The sequence below is a fragment of the Bufo gargarizans genome, chromosome 4 (genome assembly GCF_014858855.1).
Source record: "Bufo gargarizans isolate SCDJY-AF-19 chromosome 4, ASM1485885v1, whole genome shotgun sequence".
In the NCBI taxonomy this organism is placed as follows: Eukaryota; Metazoa; Chordata; class Amphibia; order Anura; family Bufonidae; genus Bufo; species Bufo gargarizans.
The window spans coordinates 247,589,765-247,604,813 of record NC_058083.1 but is presented as its reverse complement, the minus strand read 5'-3'; the positions used below and the strand labels follow the sequence as shown (position 1 = coordinate 247,604,813).

At 42.2% G+C, this 15,049-nt stretch overlaps 1 protein-coding gene across 4 annotated transcripts in view; it reads left to right on the top strand.

The window, feature by feature from the left end:
- The window catches only part of FILIP1 (filamin A interacting protein 1), a 175,827-nt gene that overhangs the window by 71,820 nt on the left and 88,958 nt on the right, over positions 1–15,049 (top strand). Inside the window, exon 1 of one of the 4 annotated variants that reach the window (XM_044289441.1) lies at positions 214–323. The exons of the other annotated variants lie outside the window; for them this stretch is intronic. The gene's annotated coding sequence lies outside the window, so the exon portion shown is untranslated. Of the gene's footprint in view, positions 1–213; positions 324–15,049 lie in introns of those variants that run through there. 4 annotated transcript variants of the gene reach the window in all.

Below are 15,049 nucleotides of genomic sequence, written 5' to 3'. Positions count from 1 at the left end.
TACCTTCGCTTTTTTCCGATCCATCCTGAGAATAGTTATGTAAGTGAAGTCTTGAGTGGTAGGAGGAATCTACAACAGGAACGATGAACAGCCAGAACATCATGTAGAGCACATTCCCTATGTAGCTCGCCTCATACATCACTCATGCACAGAGTACAGTGACTGAATACCTAGCACATGGGAGGAAGTCTGGATAATAGAGGGAGTGACTACACAAGTCCCAGAAGTGTGCAGAAAGAGAAAGCACCTCCAGTCAAAGTTCGATGAAGGTTCCCAAAGGGTGAGAGAGGGGCAGAAGGCTGGTTACTGGGCGACATACTCTGGTAAGTCAGCTAACCTCTACAGCACTGCTGCATCCTCCACCAAACGTCTCTGGGAGGGAGAGGATTAATGTAAGTTCATATTGCTCTGTCCATGGCGAGACTATTACTATGAAGAAGTATTTCCTGAGAAGGTCTTGCAGCTTAACATTTCACTTCATTGACTGATGCTATAAACATGCAGTTGTGAAATGAATGTGCTTCTTGCACGAGAGTTTTAACAGCACAATGACAAGGAGGTAAATGATAATGATGTTTATTAACTTAACTCGTAGTTTTATTCTACGGCGATAATGGAGAGTCATCTTTAACCCCTTCATTACTGGAGCACACGGTACTCTCTGCGGATTGATGTGTAACATTTTGCTTCGTTTGGCTATATCTCTGATTATTATTTTCATGACCTCGAAGTTTTAATTGAAATTTCTCGCATTTTGCTCCTCTGGTTAAATGTGTCTTTGAAGGGGTTGTCCAAGTTAATTACCATTATTTTTCCCTATAAGATGCACCTGCCCATAAGAGGCACCTAGGTTTTAGAGGAGGAAAATAAGAAAAAAAAGTTTTTTCTTTTCATCAGACCTCAGCTCAGAGCCCCAATCAGACCCTCTGTGTTAATCAGACCTGAGATCAGATCCCCAGTGTTAATAAGATCCCCAATTAGACCTCAGATCAGACCCTCAATGTTAATAAAAACCCCATTAAGACATTCAGATCAAACCCCCAATGTTAGGACCCCTATTCAGACCTCAGTTCAGACTGGCATATTAATAAGACCCCTTTTCAGACACTCAGATCAGACCCCCAATTTTAAGACCCCCCATTCAGACCTCAGATCAGACAAAAACAATAAATCAACTTACCTTTCCTGCTCCAGATGCCGCTTCTCCGGGGATCCAGCTCCTGCTCTTCCAGCTCTTCCTGCCATGCGCTGTGCTGTGACCCGATGCGTACTGCGTGAGGTCACAGCGTGCTGATATCCTCATGCTGTGCGCAGTCATAGCACAGTAAGAGGCCGAGGACTAGGAAGTGATGAGTACAGAGCCCAGGGAGTGCTGCATTCACTGCTTTCCAGTCCTCCGGTACTAATGAGATTTCCACTAATGGAAGCGCTCATTAGTATTTGCCCAATGGGGGAAAAAGGGTTGTCTTCTAGGGTGAAGAATCCGGTAAAAAACAAAGCCATACTTACAATTCTTTCTCCCCTGCAGCACAGGATTTTTTCTCCGTCAGTGTTTTTCTGTCTGTAGTAGTGATGTCCCATACTTAACATCACGGCTACAGCCAATCACTGGCCTCAGCGGTCACATGCCATCCATTGCTAATACCAGTGATTGGCTGCATAGTAGTGAAGCGTTTACGGGACGTCACCGCTGCAGGACCAGAGTGCTACGCTGGGAGGGGCAGGGGAGTAAAGTGGTAAGCACGACTTCATTTGCTATTTTATTACATTTACCACTGCTGGGGAAGTATTTAACTTGGGCAACCTCTTTAGTATAGTCTTAATATGTTTGACTTTTATTTTAAAGGGGTTGTCCAGGTGATGGTCTAACCTTAGGATAGGTCATCAGTATCTGATCGGTGGGAATCTGACTCCTGGTGCCCTCGCCGATCAGTGACACCATGAGAGCTGTGGCCTCTTCACAGCATAACCAACTTCCAACCAGCCACAGTTACATCTGAAACTTGCCCTGATAGTGGGACAGTTCTCACAGTTAGAATTGGTTCTTCTCGTCTTTTTAGATGCACTGGCTTCATGTGATCTGTGAGATGATCCTCAGGAGGCATAAAGCATTAGTCCCTACTACCAGTATATGAAGTCATGAAGAGAAGGCAGAAGTTTAATGTCAGATACCCTCTTACCACTTGCCACGCTTGTGTACATTTAGATGCTCAAATTGTCAATTTTGCCTCTGGAAGACAACCACTAGGTAGTCACTTAAAACAATGGTTGGTATGGATACTGCAGAGAAAGTATGTGTCAACATTGTGGTTTTCTCCACCCCAAACAAACAGAAGATTAGGGGAGGATTCCAGCAAGGAAACCTACATCTTCCCACCATATCCTGACCACAGCTTTCATTATCTGCCAAGAGGTTCCATAATCTAAAACAGGGTTGACCATCTTCCTGAGAAAATATTTGAAGAATGATTTATAGTATAAGATACAACAGGGAATTTATCATGGCCTTTGTGCCAAAAAATTAGCGCCAAAAAGTCTAACATTTTTTGAGTATAACACTCCTCACAGCACCTTTTAAAAAGGTTGGGCTTGATAGGTTTACAGTGCAATAATTTACTACAGAAACTCGTGTAAATTATAATATAAATCTATGCCAACTCATAAAAATTGCAACTTTTTTTACTACCGCATGCCCATAATACCCTGAAAATGTAAATCTATACAGGTCCGCAGCACTCGCCATCCAACAGTAAAGCGATTTACTTAGAAATGGACAACTCATCCAGTGGCTGTTTTGTGTGTTCATGTGCTTCCTCAAGAAAAAAAAAAAAAGCTGGATCAACTTGGAGGACTTCCTCTGTTAATACTGTATTCTACCAAACCTCTTAATATTTGGGTCCCTAGTATGAGCAGGTACACCCATATACCTGCATATAATCTACACCTCTTTGAGGTCCACTTCACAAGACAATCCCTTGTGCAAGTTTATCTCCTGTTTCCTTTTATAATTTTTTTATAATTTTTTTGCTAAGGGGCTGACTAAGTGCATGGCAGACCATTTCTCTATTCTTTTTTGGACAATAGATGCTAAGTTAACAGGAAATGACTGCATTAGTAGGATAATAACAAGTGTGGTGAATGTTATCCTCAGAAGCGATTTTGCTGTGAATGATTTTGGGTTTAATTGTAATTTCCATAAATTATTTATTAGATACTGTATGTGGATAATGAATCCTTTCATCAAGAGGAACTTGATATGTCTAGCGCAATGTTCCTTTTAGGGTGGTGTTTCCAAAAACTGTCCTTTAAAAAAACCAACAAATCATGTCTTGATGATTTCCTCAATGTTGCATGGAGGAACTCATTTGACTAAATCAATAAATAGCACTTGTGTTTTCTCTGTGGGTAATCATCATGACATGGCCAGTTGGGGTTTCTTGAGGATAGGTTTAAGGAAGCGTCTGTGGAATGGTGGTCCACCCTTTTTTGTATTTGGTAGATCTGAGACTTTATAGAAAGTGAGGGCGCTCTATTGCTTTTTTGGTCTCCAAAACTGGGACGAAATTACAGTGAAAAGAACTTTTAAAATTAAGAATGTCTTCCAGTGCTCTACAATGTATTGGAAATTCACTGGACACTTTTAATCCTTTCTTTGAACCGTGGAATCACTTCTTACTCGCCCCTTCACTTAGTGAGCAATGAAGCAGCTCTGATGAACATTGCACTATTCTTTTGCAACTTTACCTCTTTGTAAAAGGGAACCTGTCATCAAGATTTAGGGCCCCAAACTTCCACCATTCTGTTATCGAGGACAGTGACAGCTTCACAATGATGACCTTGTAGATTCAGAGTAGTTCAGTGTATGTGAGAAAAATAATTTTGACGGCTGTATTCCAATGCATGTCAGGAGTCGTGGGAGAAGAGCTGTTTCATGGAAGCGCTGATCTCAACATTGCCTGATTGATGTCCATCATCACTAGCCGACTGTAGTGGCTGGCATCCAGCGCATGCACAAAGAAGTGAGGTGCACTGATCTCGGCTTTAACAGTGTATTGAGCATGAACTGGATGTCACTGGAGGTGGCTTGTGGTGATGTCCCCAGCCTGCCCCCCCGGAAAATCAATAAAAAGTGATCAAAAAGACGCATGTACCCCAAAATGGAACCAATAAAAATTACACTTCATCTTGCAAATAAATTAACCCTACGGCCTCTTTCACATGGATGTCACGGGTGAGGGCCGGATGCGTTCAGGGTTCATTGCGGGAAACCCACGCGAATAGGCACGAATTTCATTCAGTTTTGTCTGCGATTGCGTTCCGTTCATTTTTTTTTTCCACGCGAGCACAATGCGTTTTACACGCGCGTGATAAAAAACTGAATGTGGTACCCAGACCCGAACCCGGATTGCTTCACTGAAGTGCAGGTTTGGGTTAGGTGTTCTGTTGATTGTATTATTTTCCCTTCTAACATGGTTAAAAGGGAAAATAATAACATTTTTAATACCGAATGCTAACTAAAATGTCCATTGAGGGGTAAAAAATAAAAAATAAACTCACCTTATCCACTTGATCGCGCAGCCGGCATAGTCTTCTTTCTTCTTCCTGCAGAACCTGCAAAAGGACCTTCGATGACATCATCGCGCTTACCACGTGGTGAGCGCAGTGACGTTAGCGCAGGTCCTGCTGAATGACGATAGAAGGTCCTATTCATCGGGCTGTGTACATGAGCGATGTTTTTCACGCATCACATCGCTCATGTACACAGCCCCATTGAAATGATGGGTCAGGATTCAGTGCGGGTGCAATGCGTTCACATCACGCATTGCACCCGCGCGAAATACTCGCCCGTGTGAAAGGGGCCTACATCTGTATACATGTGCATGGGCTGAATATCACTGGAGGTGGCTTGTGATGATGTGCCCAGCCTGCTCCCTCAGAAAAATCAATAAAAAGTGATCAAACAGACGCATGTACTCCAAAATGGAACCAATAAAAATGTAATTTCGTTTTGCAAAAAAATGAACGCTACATCTGTGTACAGAAATATAAAAAAAGGTTATGGGAGTCAAAATATAGTGTCACAAAGCATAAGAAAAACAATATAAATTTGGCATTGCTGTAATCGTACTGGCCCCTAGAATAAAGGTAACATGTCTGCTTTAGCCTACAGTAAACAGGGTAAAAATTAAACACAAAAAATAATGGCAGAATTGTATTTTTTATTTTTTATTTCCCACACACATATTAAGAAGCCGAAAGAAGGGTGTGTATGGACTTTGTCTCTTTTATCGCTTGATGTGCTGTGAATTGCTCGTTTGTGAGTATAATCTATATTCACTTTATCTGAACTAATGAAAGATCTGAGACTTTATTACTCTATGTGCAATGTTTCCTTCCTTGAATGCCGGTGACATCTGAATGATAGGGGCAAGACCACATGGGTATAAGGCTGATGAGCGCTAGCCAGATCGCTTTAATTGAATAGTCATTGGTTTCTTTGGAATCAGACTAGAATGTGTTCCCTAAGAATCATTGTGGAGTGCAACAAGCTATTACTATTGATACCAATTTTGAGGTTCCGCAGTATCCAGTGGGCATTAGTCAAGATGCTATCAAGGTACCTAGATAGTCAGGACTGGTTTCCATTGACAAAGAGAACCTAGTGAAACCCTGCACCTGATATAACAAGACATAAAACCCAAGTAATCATTTCCATTTACTTTTTACATTCATCTGTTTACCGAGAAGTCAAGAATTTTAACACTTGACTGTAAAGTGGTCATCTCCCAATTAGAGAAAGTCATGTAACTGGTCCTGCTATGCTGCCTTGTTTACTGTCTGAATGCCTAAGTAGCAGGAGTTTCAGCCAGTGTGGCATCTGTAAAATGTCCATAGGTATCAGGGTCCGACGTATATATAGGATGTACCACGTGACTTACCTATTCTGCACACAGGAGTAAGTACAAATGGTAAGCAGCCCTTGAGATTTGGGATTAACATTGACCTCTTTGAAGTGTAAATGACTGACAACTATTGGATTATTTAAGCGTCACAGTACACAGCTGGAGAAGACTGCCAGGGCATCCTGGGAGCTGTGGGCATGCAACCGGTTATGGACCACTGACCTGTGGGGTGCATATGTGCCACCCACATATCAGAAGCACAGTGTCCCAGTGGTTAGCAATATGGACAAAATCAGCATGGATTTGGTATGTTCTTCCTGTGTTTGCATGGGCTTCCTCTCATGTGCCTAAAACCTACTTATGAGACCCAATGAGGACAGGGACTAAGTAAAGACAATCTTTGTACAGCACTGCAGACTATGTAAGTGCCATATACATGAATAAAATGGCTATTTTCTGGACAATAAAATACTGCTTCCCAGCTATGTCAGATATAAATTATTTTTTACAGTTAAAGGCTTTGGGATATATAATTAATATTAGGGTGTCTGACATACCACCTCCCCCCAATCAACTGTTTTAGGCTGCCACAATGCCAAAAACTACTGTGTAGCAGACAGCTCCATACAATGTGTAGTGGGCATGCCAGGTGTCACGACCATGGTCATGGTCGTGACTCCTGAACCGCAGGCTGTTGCCTGCAGTTTGGTTTGGTTGTTCAACCACAGATGAGGGCCGCTAGTATGTTGCCTCACTTGTGGTTGCCGCGGGCAACAAGTTGTTATTTTGTATGTCGCAGTATAGCAGCCTGATCTGGTGCTAGGCAGCTTGCTGCAATGTGCATGCGGTTGCACCTGGCAACCTGTCTTTGTTAGGTGTGTCTTTTGCATGTCTGGTGTGCACAGGGTTTTAGTTGTGTGCACTTTCTCCTTTTAGTGGCTGTCATCCCTTGCCTGGTGTAGGAAGGGTTAAATCCCTTCTGTGTGTGTGTGTGTGTGTGTGTGTGTGAACACTGGGTGTGTCTGTGTGAGTGTGGCTACTTGGACCTATATAGCTTCTGTTGTGATTCAGAAGCTGAGGTGTACTCCAGCCTTGTAGTGAGCTGGAGGCACCCTCCTGGTCTCTAATACCATCTGCCAGTGAGGGCCACCCTTGGGGTCATAAATGTTATATGTGATGTTAAGTTGATGTTGCCTTCCTTTTCATGTTTATTACAGCTATAGATGTCCTGGTTTCCTGTGTGTTCTGTCTCCTTAGTGTTTGTGTGGACAGCAATACCTGGTGCATGGGTTCCAGTCAGCAAGGCTGTGGCAGGTTAGTTTGGAACCGGTGTTGTTCACCTGCCATATCTATATGTCTGTATATGTCTCCCCTTCCTTGCAGCTTGGCCAGTGAGACTCCCGTTCCTCCGTATCCAGGAGGAACAGGTCGTCTTACCCTGCTCCTAGTAAGGGCCACCCTGAGGGCTAGTAGGGACTTAAAGTTTATGGAGTATGAGCCCTCCCACCATCAGGGTCGACTCATATAGCTAGGAGTCAGGGTCAGATTAGGGACGTTATAGGAGGTGACCTGCTCCCTGATCCTGTGCTCTTGGCCAAGTGGCGATTAACATCTTCTGGCATTGCACGGCTGAGGGTTTTCCCCATCCTCAGCCGTGACACCAGGGCACCAGAGCTAAGCCTATAAAACCCTTTTGATGCTGTTTGTCATTTGGTAAAGACCAGTGATGTATTAAGAAATATACCATAAATAGCTTTTTTGTTAATGGTGAATTAATGTTTCTATATAGTTGACTTTTTCAGTGACATATTGCTAATATTACTGTGATATCATACAAAACACACAACATAGCACCAAAGTCACTGCTCTACATAGTGCACAGCTTTTTTTGGGAAGAATTGGTGGGGTCCAAATATTGCCCATACCAACATAATCTTCTGACAAACCATAAAATGGTTATTGGGATTGGAAAAGCCACTTTCAAATACACTATAAGGGAATTCTGATTAATTAGAGGAGGGGTCCCCAATTCAGGATTGTCATCTACCAACCAGATAGGAGAGCAGCTAAAAAGAGGGTCTTTTAAGACCCCTTTACACTAGCCAATGATCGGGACAATTATTGAGAAGGAGCGTTCCTAGGATAATTGTCCTGTGTAAAGGTGCCGTCGATCACCCAAAGACCAAGCAAACGCACACTCATTGGATGAAAGCATTGTTGAGAGGACACCAAAATTCATCATTTCTGGTCAGCAGATCACCTGTCCAGAAACAGCAAATCAGTAGCGATCTCACATCTCCATACAGATGAAATGATCGCTCCATCTTTGTCAACCCGTTTGTCCTTCCCGATAATTGCCAGCTCAGTGAGCTCATTTAAAGAGGCCTTTACTTCTAATCATTGCATGTGCATAGACAGTGACAGGGGTATTGAACAATTGCAATAAGGTCTATCACAGATTAGAGCTGACCAATATGGGTTGCAAGCACACCCTGCGATTGTCCTTTTCCAAAATTGAATAGTCCCACACATTGTGAACCGTAGAACTTCTTCATTGTGTCTGCTAGAAGAAAGATCTGCATCAAACAGGTGGAGTCTACCTTGGGAGATAATTGGGTGCCCGGTAGCGGAACGGTTTTTTGAAAACCTGCTGGTTAATGATACATCCATGCCCTGTTGGTTAACAATCAGGCATATAAACTGTACTGATAAATGCTGTGAATAGGGGAATTGGATTGCCCTGTGAAGCATGATGATGTAGACTCAGCGTGACCTCTGATTACACGGGAAGCCATTCCACCCATTGTAGCATAAGATTTAGTATTCTTAGGACTTCATAATTACTATGAAAGTACATTAACTTTATCAAGTAGCGATAATGTAATCTATATAATGTACATATTCTTTCCTGAGCAGAAAGTAGAAGAGTTTTATACTGCAGATTGACACGACCCTGTGTCTCTGTAAGCAATTAGAAGCCATGAAGTCATGTTTAATGCTCTAGGGGAAGGCTTTTATTTCTTGTCAGCAGCATGTAATATTTGTGATATCATCCAAACCACTCCAAACAAAGCCAGTAGGAACAGAGGGAAATGTTCTTCTTTCTGGAAAAAGGGAAACACCACTGGTGTACTTCCTGTTAAAACCTTTTGAACAAAAGTTAATGTGTGTCCAATGATTGTCAGATGTTGGAGGTATGCAACTTTTATGAAGTGCTCTAGGTTTAAGATGCCGTAATCATTTTCTTCCTTAGAAAACATAAACTAGTAATAGTCAACTCCATTTTTATAAATTCTGGGGTCTAGCTTCAAAGAAATTCATCATAGTGTGCGATAGCTTTAAGAAAAGAGGAGAAAATGTTAGAGCCCATATAAGCATTTCGAGATTAAAGGGGTATTCTCACTAAATAAACGTTACTCTATATATAATGGAGAGTTACACAATTTATTCTAATATAATTTCTGCATCCATTGCTTACTGCTTAACCCTTTGAGGACCGACTAAGGGACATATTTGTCCCATCTTTTTAATTGCCTGTATCATCTGATTAAGAACTTAAAATACTTTTTTTTTGAGTTTTGGTTTGAGTCAAAATAGTAGTTCTTATCAACAAATGGATCTAGCTTTATTTATTGTTCAAATACATTCTTAAAGGGAAAAAAATATAATTATTTTTATATTGATGATGGTAATCTTATGGTCCGCAAAGGGATAAAGTGCAGCTGCCATATCACTACTAAAAATGAAATTCCTAACGTATGTGATGCTGAACGGAAGATATTCATAATGCTTTATTTTTCAGGTAATTTTACCTTTCTGATGTGTGTATTAAGCCCTTAGCAACCCTATTTCTCTGTGCCTCTATTTCAGCATCTTCCTAAAATGGCCTCTGCTGCATTTCCGGTGGTGATCTTTGACATGTCCTCTAGGGGAGCCTGTATTTCCCTCACTTCCCATAACGCCTTGCTCTCCTCCCATGAACTAGCAGGACCAATCAGAATGCAGATAACCTCCCCCACTACTCCAGAGCAGTGTATAGCCTCTCACATATAGCTAACCAGGGACAGACAAGACCAATCAGAATGCAGATAAATTCCCCCACTACCGCAGAGCAGTGTGTATCCTCTCACATATAGCTAACCAGAAACAGACAAGACCAATCAGAATGCAGATAACTTCCCCCACTACCCCAGAGCAGTATGTATTCTCTCACATACAGCTAACCAAAGACAATCCCTGGAATTACAGGGGTTCCCTGTTTGAATGGAGAAGTGGCAATTGCACTACTGTGCCATTCTGTCAGTCTCGTAGACTTTAAAAAGGAATGGTACAGTACTGCACACATCTGACAACCACTCTGTTCAAGCAAGGGAAACGGGACGCCCCATTCTTATGAATGGTAGTTCATCTCCCATGATCATACATTTGTCAACTATTCTTTTGTGGGCCAACCAGTTTGTTAAAGTAACAGATCAAGGATTGTCATTAGATCTACATGGTGCAGACTGCTGTTTATGGCAAACTATAGTCAGAAAATGGCAGACCACACAACTGCTACCAGGCCCGATCCTGAACTCCTTCTGAATGCCTCTTTACAAGAAAATATGGCATTTACATGCAGCCGTCACTAGGGGGACCTCAGGGCAAAGAGATTATTTCTTCTTCCAGTCTAGTAAATAATAACTGTATAAATTCCTATGCACTGAGCTCCCCCTAGTGGCAACTCCAGGCAGCAAGCTTTGTAAGTACATTTACCAAGATATTTTTTACAGATGTCTGGTAAAGAATGTTATTTAGAATGAGTGCCATATTTGTGAAGCTCTTCTTACATTCTTTGTGACATAGAATTTGGTTAAAGTGTGTGAGATAGGGCAACTTGTATTTTTAGCTACAATTTTTTTAAATTAAAATTCCTTATTTAATAATATTTTTTTTTAAAGGGAATCTGTTGACCTTCCAATCCAGCTGTCTGTATATACACATAGCTGTGGTTCACCTGATTAAAATGCTATTATTCTTTTGTTAATCTGAGGCTCGCTTACCAAGTTCTGATATTTTTCTTAATATGCAAATTAAGCCTTTGGTGCAATGAGGACATCACATTTGTCTTTATTGCACCCAAGCTCCGCTCATTTCTATGACCAACCCTCCCTTGCTGCTTTGATTGACAAGACCTTTGCTTTGCCCGGGAGTGATAGTCGCACACGTACTGGGAAACTGAGTGGGGCAGGGAGGGGTCATACTAAGTTTTGCTAAAGGGATTTTTCTGTGTACGTCCCTACCTGTGACTAAATATGTATCTGTTTTATGCAAAAACATCTAAAAAAAGGGGAGATGGGAACTGGGCGGCAGTACCCCAGCATGGCCACTACACATCCACTGTGTCGTTTCTGTCTTTAACAGCTGTTGTCGCTGCTGAAATAAGCTGATCGCTGCAGTTGTCTGGTGTCAAATCCCACCGATCTGATACTGATGACTAGAGATGAGCGAATTTTTAAAAATTTGATTCGGCTGGTTTGCAGAATTTTTTGAAAAAAGTTGGTTCGATCCGAATTTATTTGCGGTGAATTACGTAAACAAATGGCTAATTCCTGGCTGCAGAGAGCCTGTATAGGGGTGTAGAACACTGTGCCTTGCAGTAACTTGCATAGGGAGTCTGCTTTGGTAGTGAAATAATACTGTGAGTCAGTATGACACGCACATGACAGGCGTCGCTATTAGAATCACTGCACACTTCACTTATTTGGGCAGTCACAGGGCCAAAACTGACCAAATAACTCAAGTATGAAATCAGCCTTACAGGTCGATGTTAGCGCCAAGAATAAGCGCACTCCTTTTACACGGTTTGCAGCTGATTCCACATAGATGTTATCAGAACCTGTTCTATTAAACGCTTATACAAGTAGAGCCCCTCCGACAGAGTGGAAAGGGTGTGAGCAGTAAGTTTGTGTTGACGTCACTGATTATTTTGCCCTTCCTCTGATCCGTCAGAACAATTACCCACAAAAAACGGATCCTGTCTGTGGAGCATCCGTCTTCACTCGGTCAGCATTTGGTCAGTAATCCATCAGTATTGCTAATGCCCAAAAAAACAAGAGTGGATCTAAAACAGAGATGACTGAGTCAACCATTCAAGAACCGCTGGGTTGCTGGTCAAGACACAACCGCTAAATGAGGAGCTCAGGCCTCTCACTGCGACTCCTGCTGCCACACCCCCTTAATATGCTGTGACCTGTGCCTGCGCCAGAAACATTCAGGCCTCTACCACTCTCCTGTGCAGGGCCTGGCACTTCTCTATCTGACATACTGTTAGATCAGATAAATAAATAAAAAGAAAATTAAAACACCCCAAAAAGTCTGTATTTTTCTCACTTCACCACACAACGGCTAATAAGCCCTTTTTTTGCCACTAATATTTGCCAAAAAGGGCTGTCATTTTCTCACTTCACCACACAACGGCAAATACTTTTTTTGTGCCACTAATACACGCATAAAAGGGCTTTAGAACATATAACTGTACTGCTGAACAGCAAATATATTTTTTTCTTTTGCCACTAATACACGACAAAAAGGGCTGTAATTTTCCACTAATACAACTGCACCACACAAGGGCAAATAAGACGTAGAAATATTTCTTTGTAATAAACCCTGTTAATGCCTGTATCAAACAGCAACGGTTTGCTGGAATTACAGATCTGTATAATGGCAATTTGGGTGCCCAGTCAGTGCAGCAAGGTATACTAGGATTGTTCCTATTACCCAGGCTGTAACCTCCCCTACTGAACCCTGGTCTACATAAATGCTGTGGAATCATTCCTCCCTATCCTTTCCCTACACCTTGAATAAGCTTTCAGTGAACTTGTAAATACGGTAGTTATTTTTAGCACAATGAAGTCTTTCCTAGCACTTTTCCTAGCGCATGTCACGTCTCTCCCTGCACTAAGTACACTGGAAAATGGCAGAATCCAAGATGGCTGAGGGTATTTATAGGGCTGTGACATCACAGCACTGGCTGGCTGCTGATTGGCTGCATGCATGGCATTATAGGTGATTCCACCTTCCCAGAGTTCCTTGCTCCATGTCGTCACACGTGCAGCAGCCATTTTAGGAAATTCGTTACCACGAAGCGTGAGGAAAGTCAGATTCGGTGCAAACCTAATTTTTCCTGAAATTCCGATCGAATTCCACTTTGTCAGCTTCGATTCGCTCATCTCTATTGATGACCTATCTTGAGGATAGGTAATCAGATCTAGACACTGGAAAACCTTTTTAGGGAGGCATTCTTCCCTAAAAGGATTACTTGTAGAGGAGAATATGGGGCTATAGTGACTTTATGCTCCTCAGTATGAGGCCTAAATGAACTGTAACTCACATAATCCACCCATATTTTGGCAATTAGCTTAAAAAGTGAAACAAAAGCCGGAAGGTTCATTCCTTTTCACTTCTTTCTATGGGTGATGCTGAAAGTCCTTAGAGATTGTGCTGAAAAGTTAACCCTATAAATTCAAGATTTGCATAATATTCAACCAAGTTTAAAGAAAAACAATGACTACAATATTCCACTACAAAACAGGCAAGTCATTTGTTTTTGTGGTGACTGTTATTACCGTTCTTAATGACCATGTTTTGTCCTGATGCCATCGGTATTATTGCCAGGAGCTGACTAATGAGAATCCCATTTGTTTTTATTGGAAGCCAGGTAGCACAGCACTGTCAACTGTCACGTGTCCCTCAGCCCTAGCACATCAAACCATATCATGCGTATCACCTTGTTCCTGCCGCCCTTCTAACAATTGTAAATGCACAGGCGCGGCCCCGGCCATGTAGAGAAAACATTACAGCATCAACACAAGGTGTAGGAGGACTTCCTGAAGAAGTCTCACGCTGTCACAGTCGGGAACGCAGGGGCCTCGCAGTGTCGCTGTGATCCCATAGAAATGAATGGGTTTGCAGGACGGAATCACACATATGTCGCGGCCCCTGAATCGCAAAAATTCCAACAGGTTTTTGTGGCAGTTTTTTGAGCCAAAGCCAGAAGTGGGTTGGGAGAGAATTAAACACCTAAACGAAAAACTTAAGCCTCATTCACACATCAGTGTTCGGTCAGTGATTTCCATCAGTGATTGTGAGCCAAAACCAGGATTAGAGCCTCTACAGACATCAGGTATAAGGGAAAGATCTGCACTGGATCTGTGTTTAGAGCCGCACATGGTTTTGACTCAAAGTCGCTAATGGAAATCATTGACCGAACACTGACGTCTGAATGAGGTCTCATGCACACGACCACAAAACACGGATGGCGTCCGTGTGCGTTCCGCAATTTGTGGAACGGCACGGACAGTCTTAAATATAATTGTCTATTCTTGTCCGCAAAGCGCGGACAAGAATAGGACAGATTATATTTTTTTTGCGGACCACGGAACGGAACAACGGCCATGTGCACGAGGCCTGAGACTTATACTTATTCTTCCTGCTTAGTCCACTCAATAACTTGCTACAAAAACCCACCCTAAAGGCTGAAATTTAGGAGTGATGCAGTTTGACAGACTCTCTCTGTACTTGAAGCAGATGAAGTAGTAGAACAGCACACCAGAGACTTGGGAGGGCTTCAAGTGATTTTATGTTACATGCATGAGCTCAGATCCATAAATAGGTGTGCTTGTGATAAATTACATGCAGCGTTTCAGGTAAGGACATATTTGCACCTGCTGTTTGCAGTTCCCTCTGGAGCACATGTATCTGTGTTAGGATTACAAGGATATTGTGTCAGGGTGTGACTCTCGTCTATTTTAAAGCATAGACATCATACGTTAATATTGGTGGATAGTCCTAAGACCTACGGGAACAGTGAACAAGATCCTATTGACTGATATCAAACACGTATTACCTTATTTTAATCTATCTATCTATCTATCTCCTTGTACAGGGTATTCAAGAATGTTTAATGCATGCTGTATTCATCTCATATAAAGTGATGCTGTAGGTCTGTGTTCTCCAACCAGTGGCCCAACAGCCACATGTGGCTTTCAGGCTCCCTGCTTGTGGCACCCCAGCTGTTGGCAGTTTCAGTCACTATCATGCACCATGGATATCACAATGCTACTAGACATGGTCACCAGGGTCAGATAAAGTTATACCAGACTAAA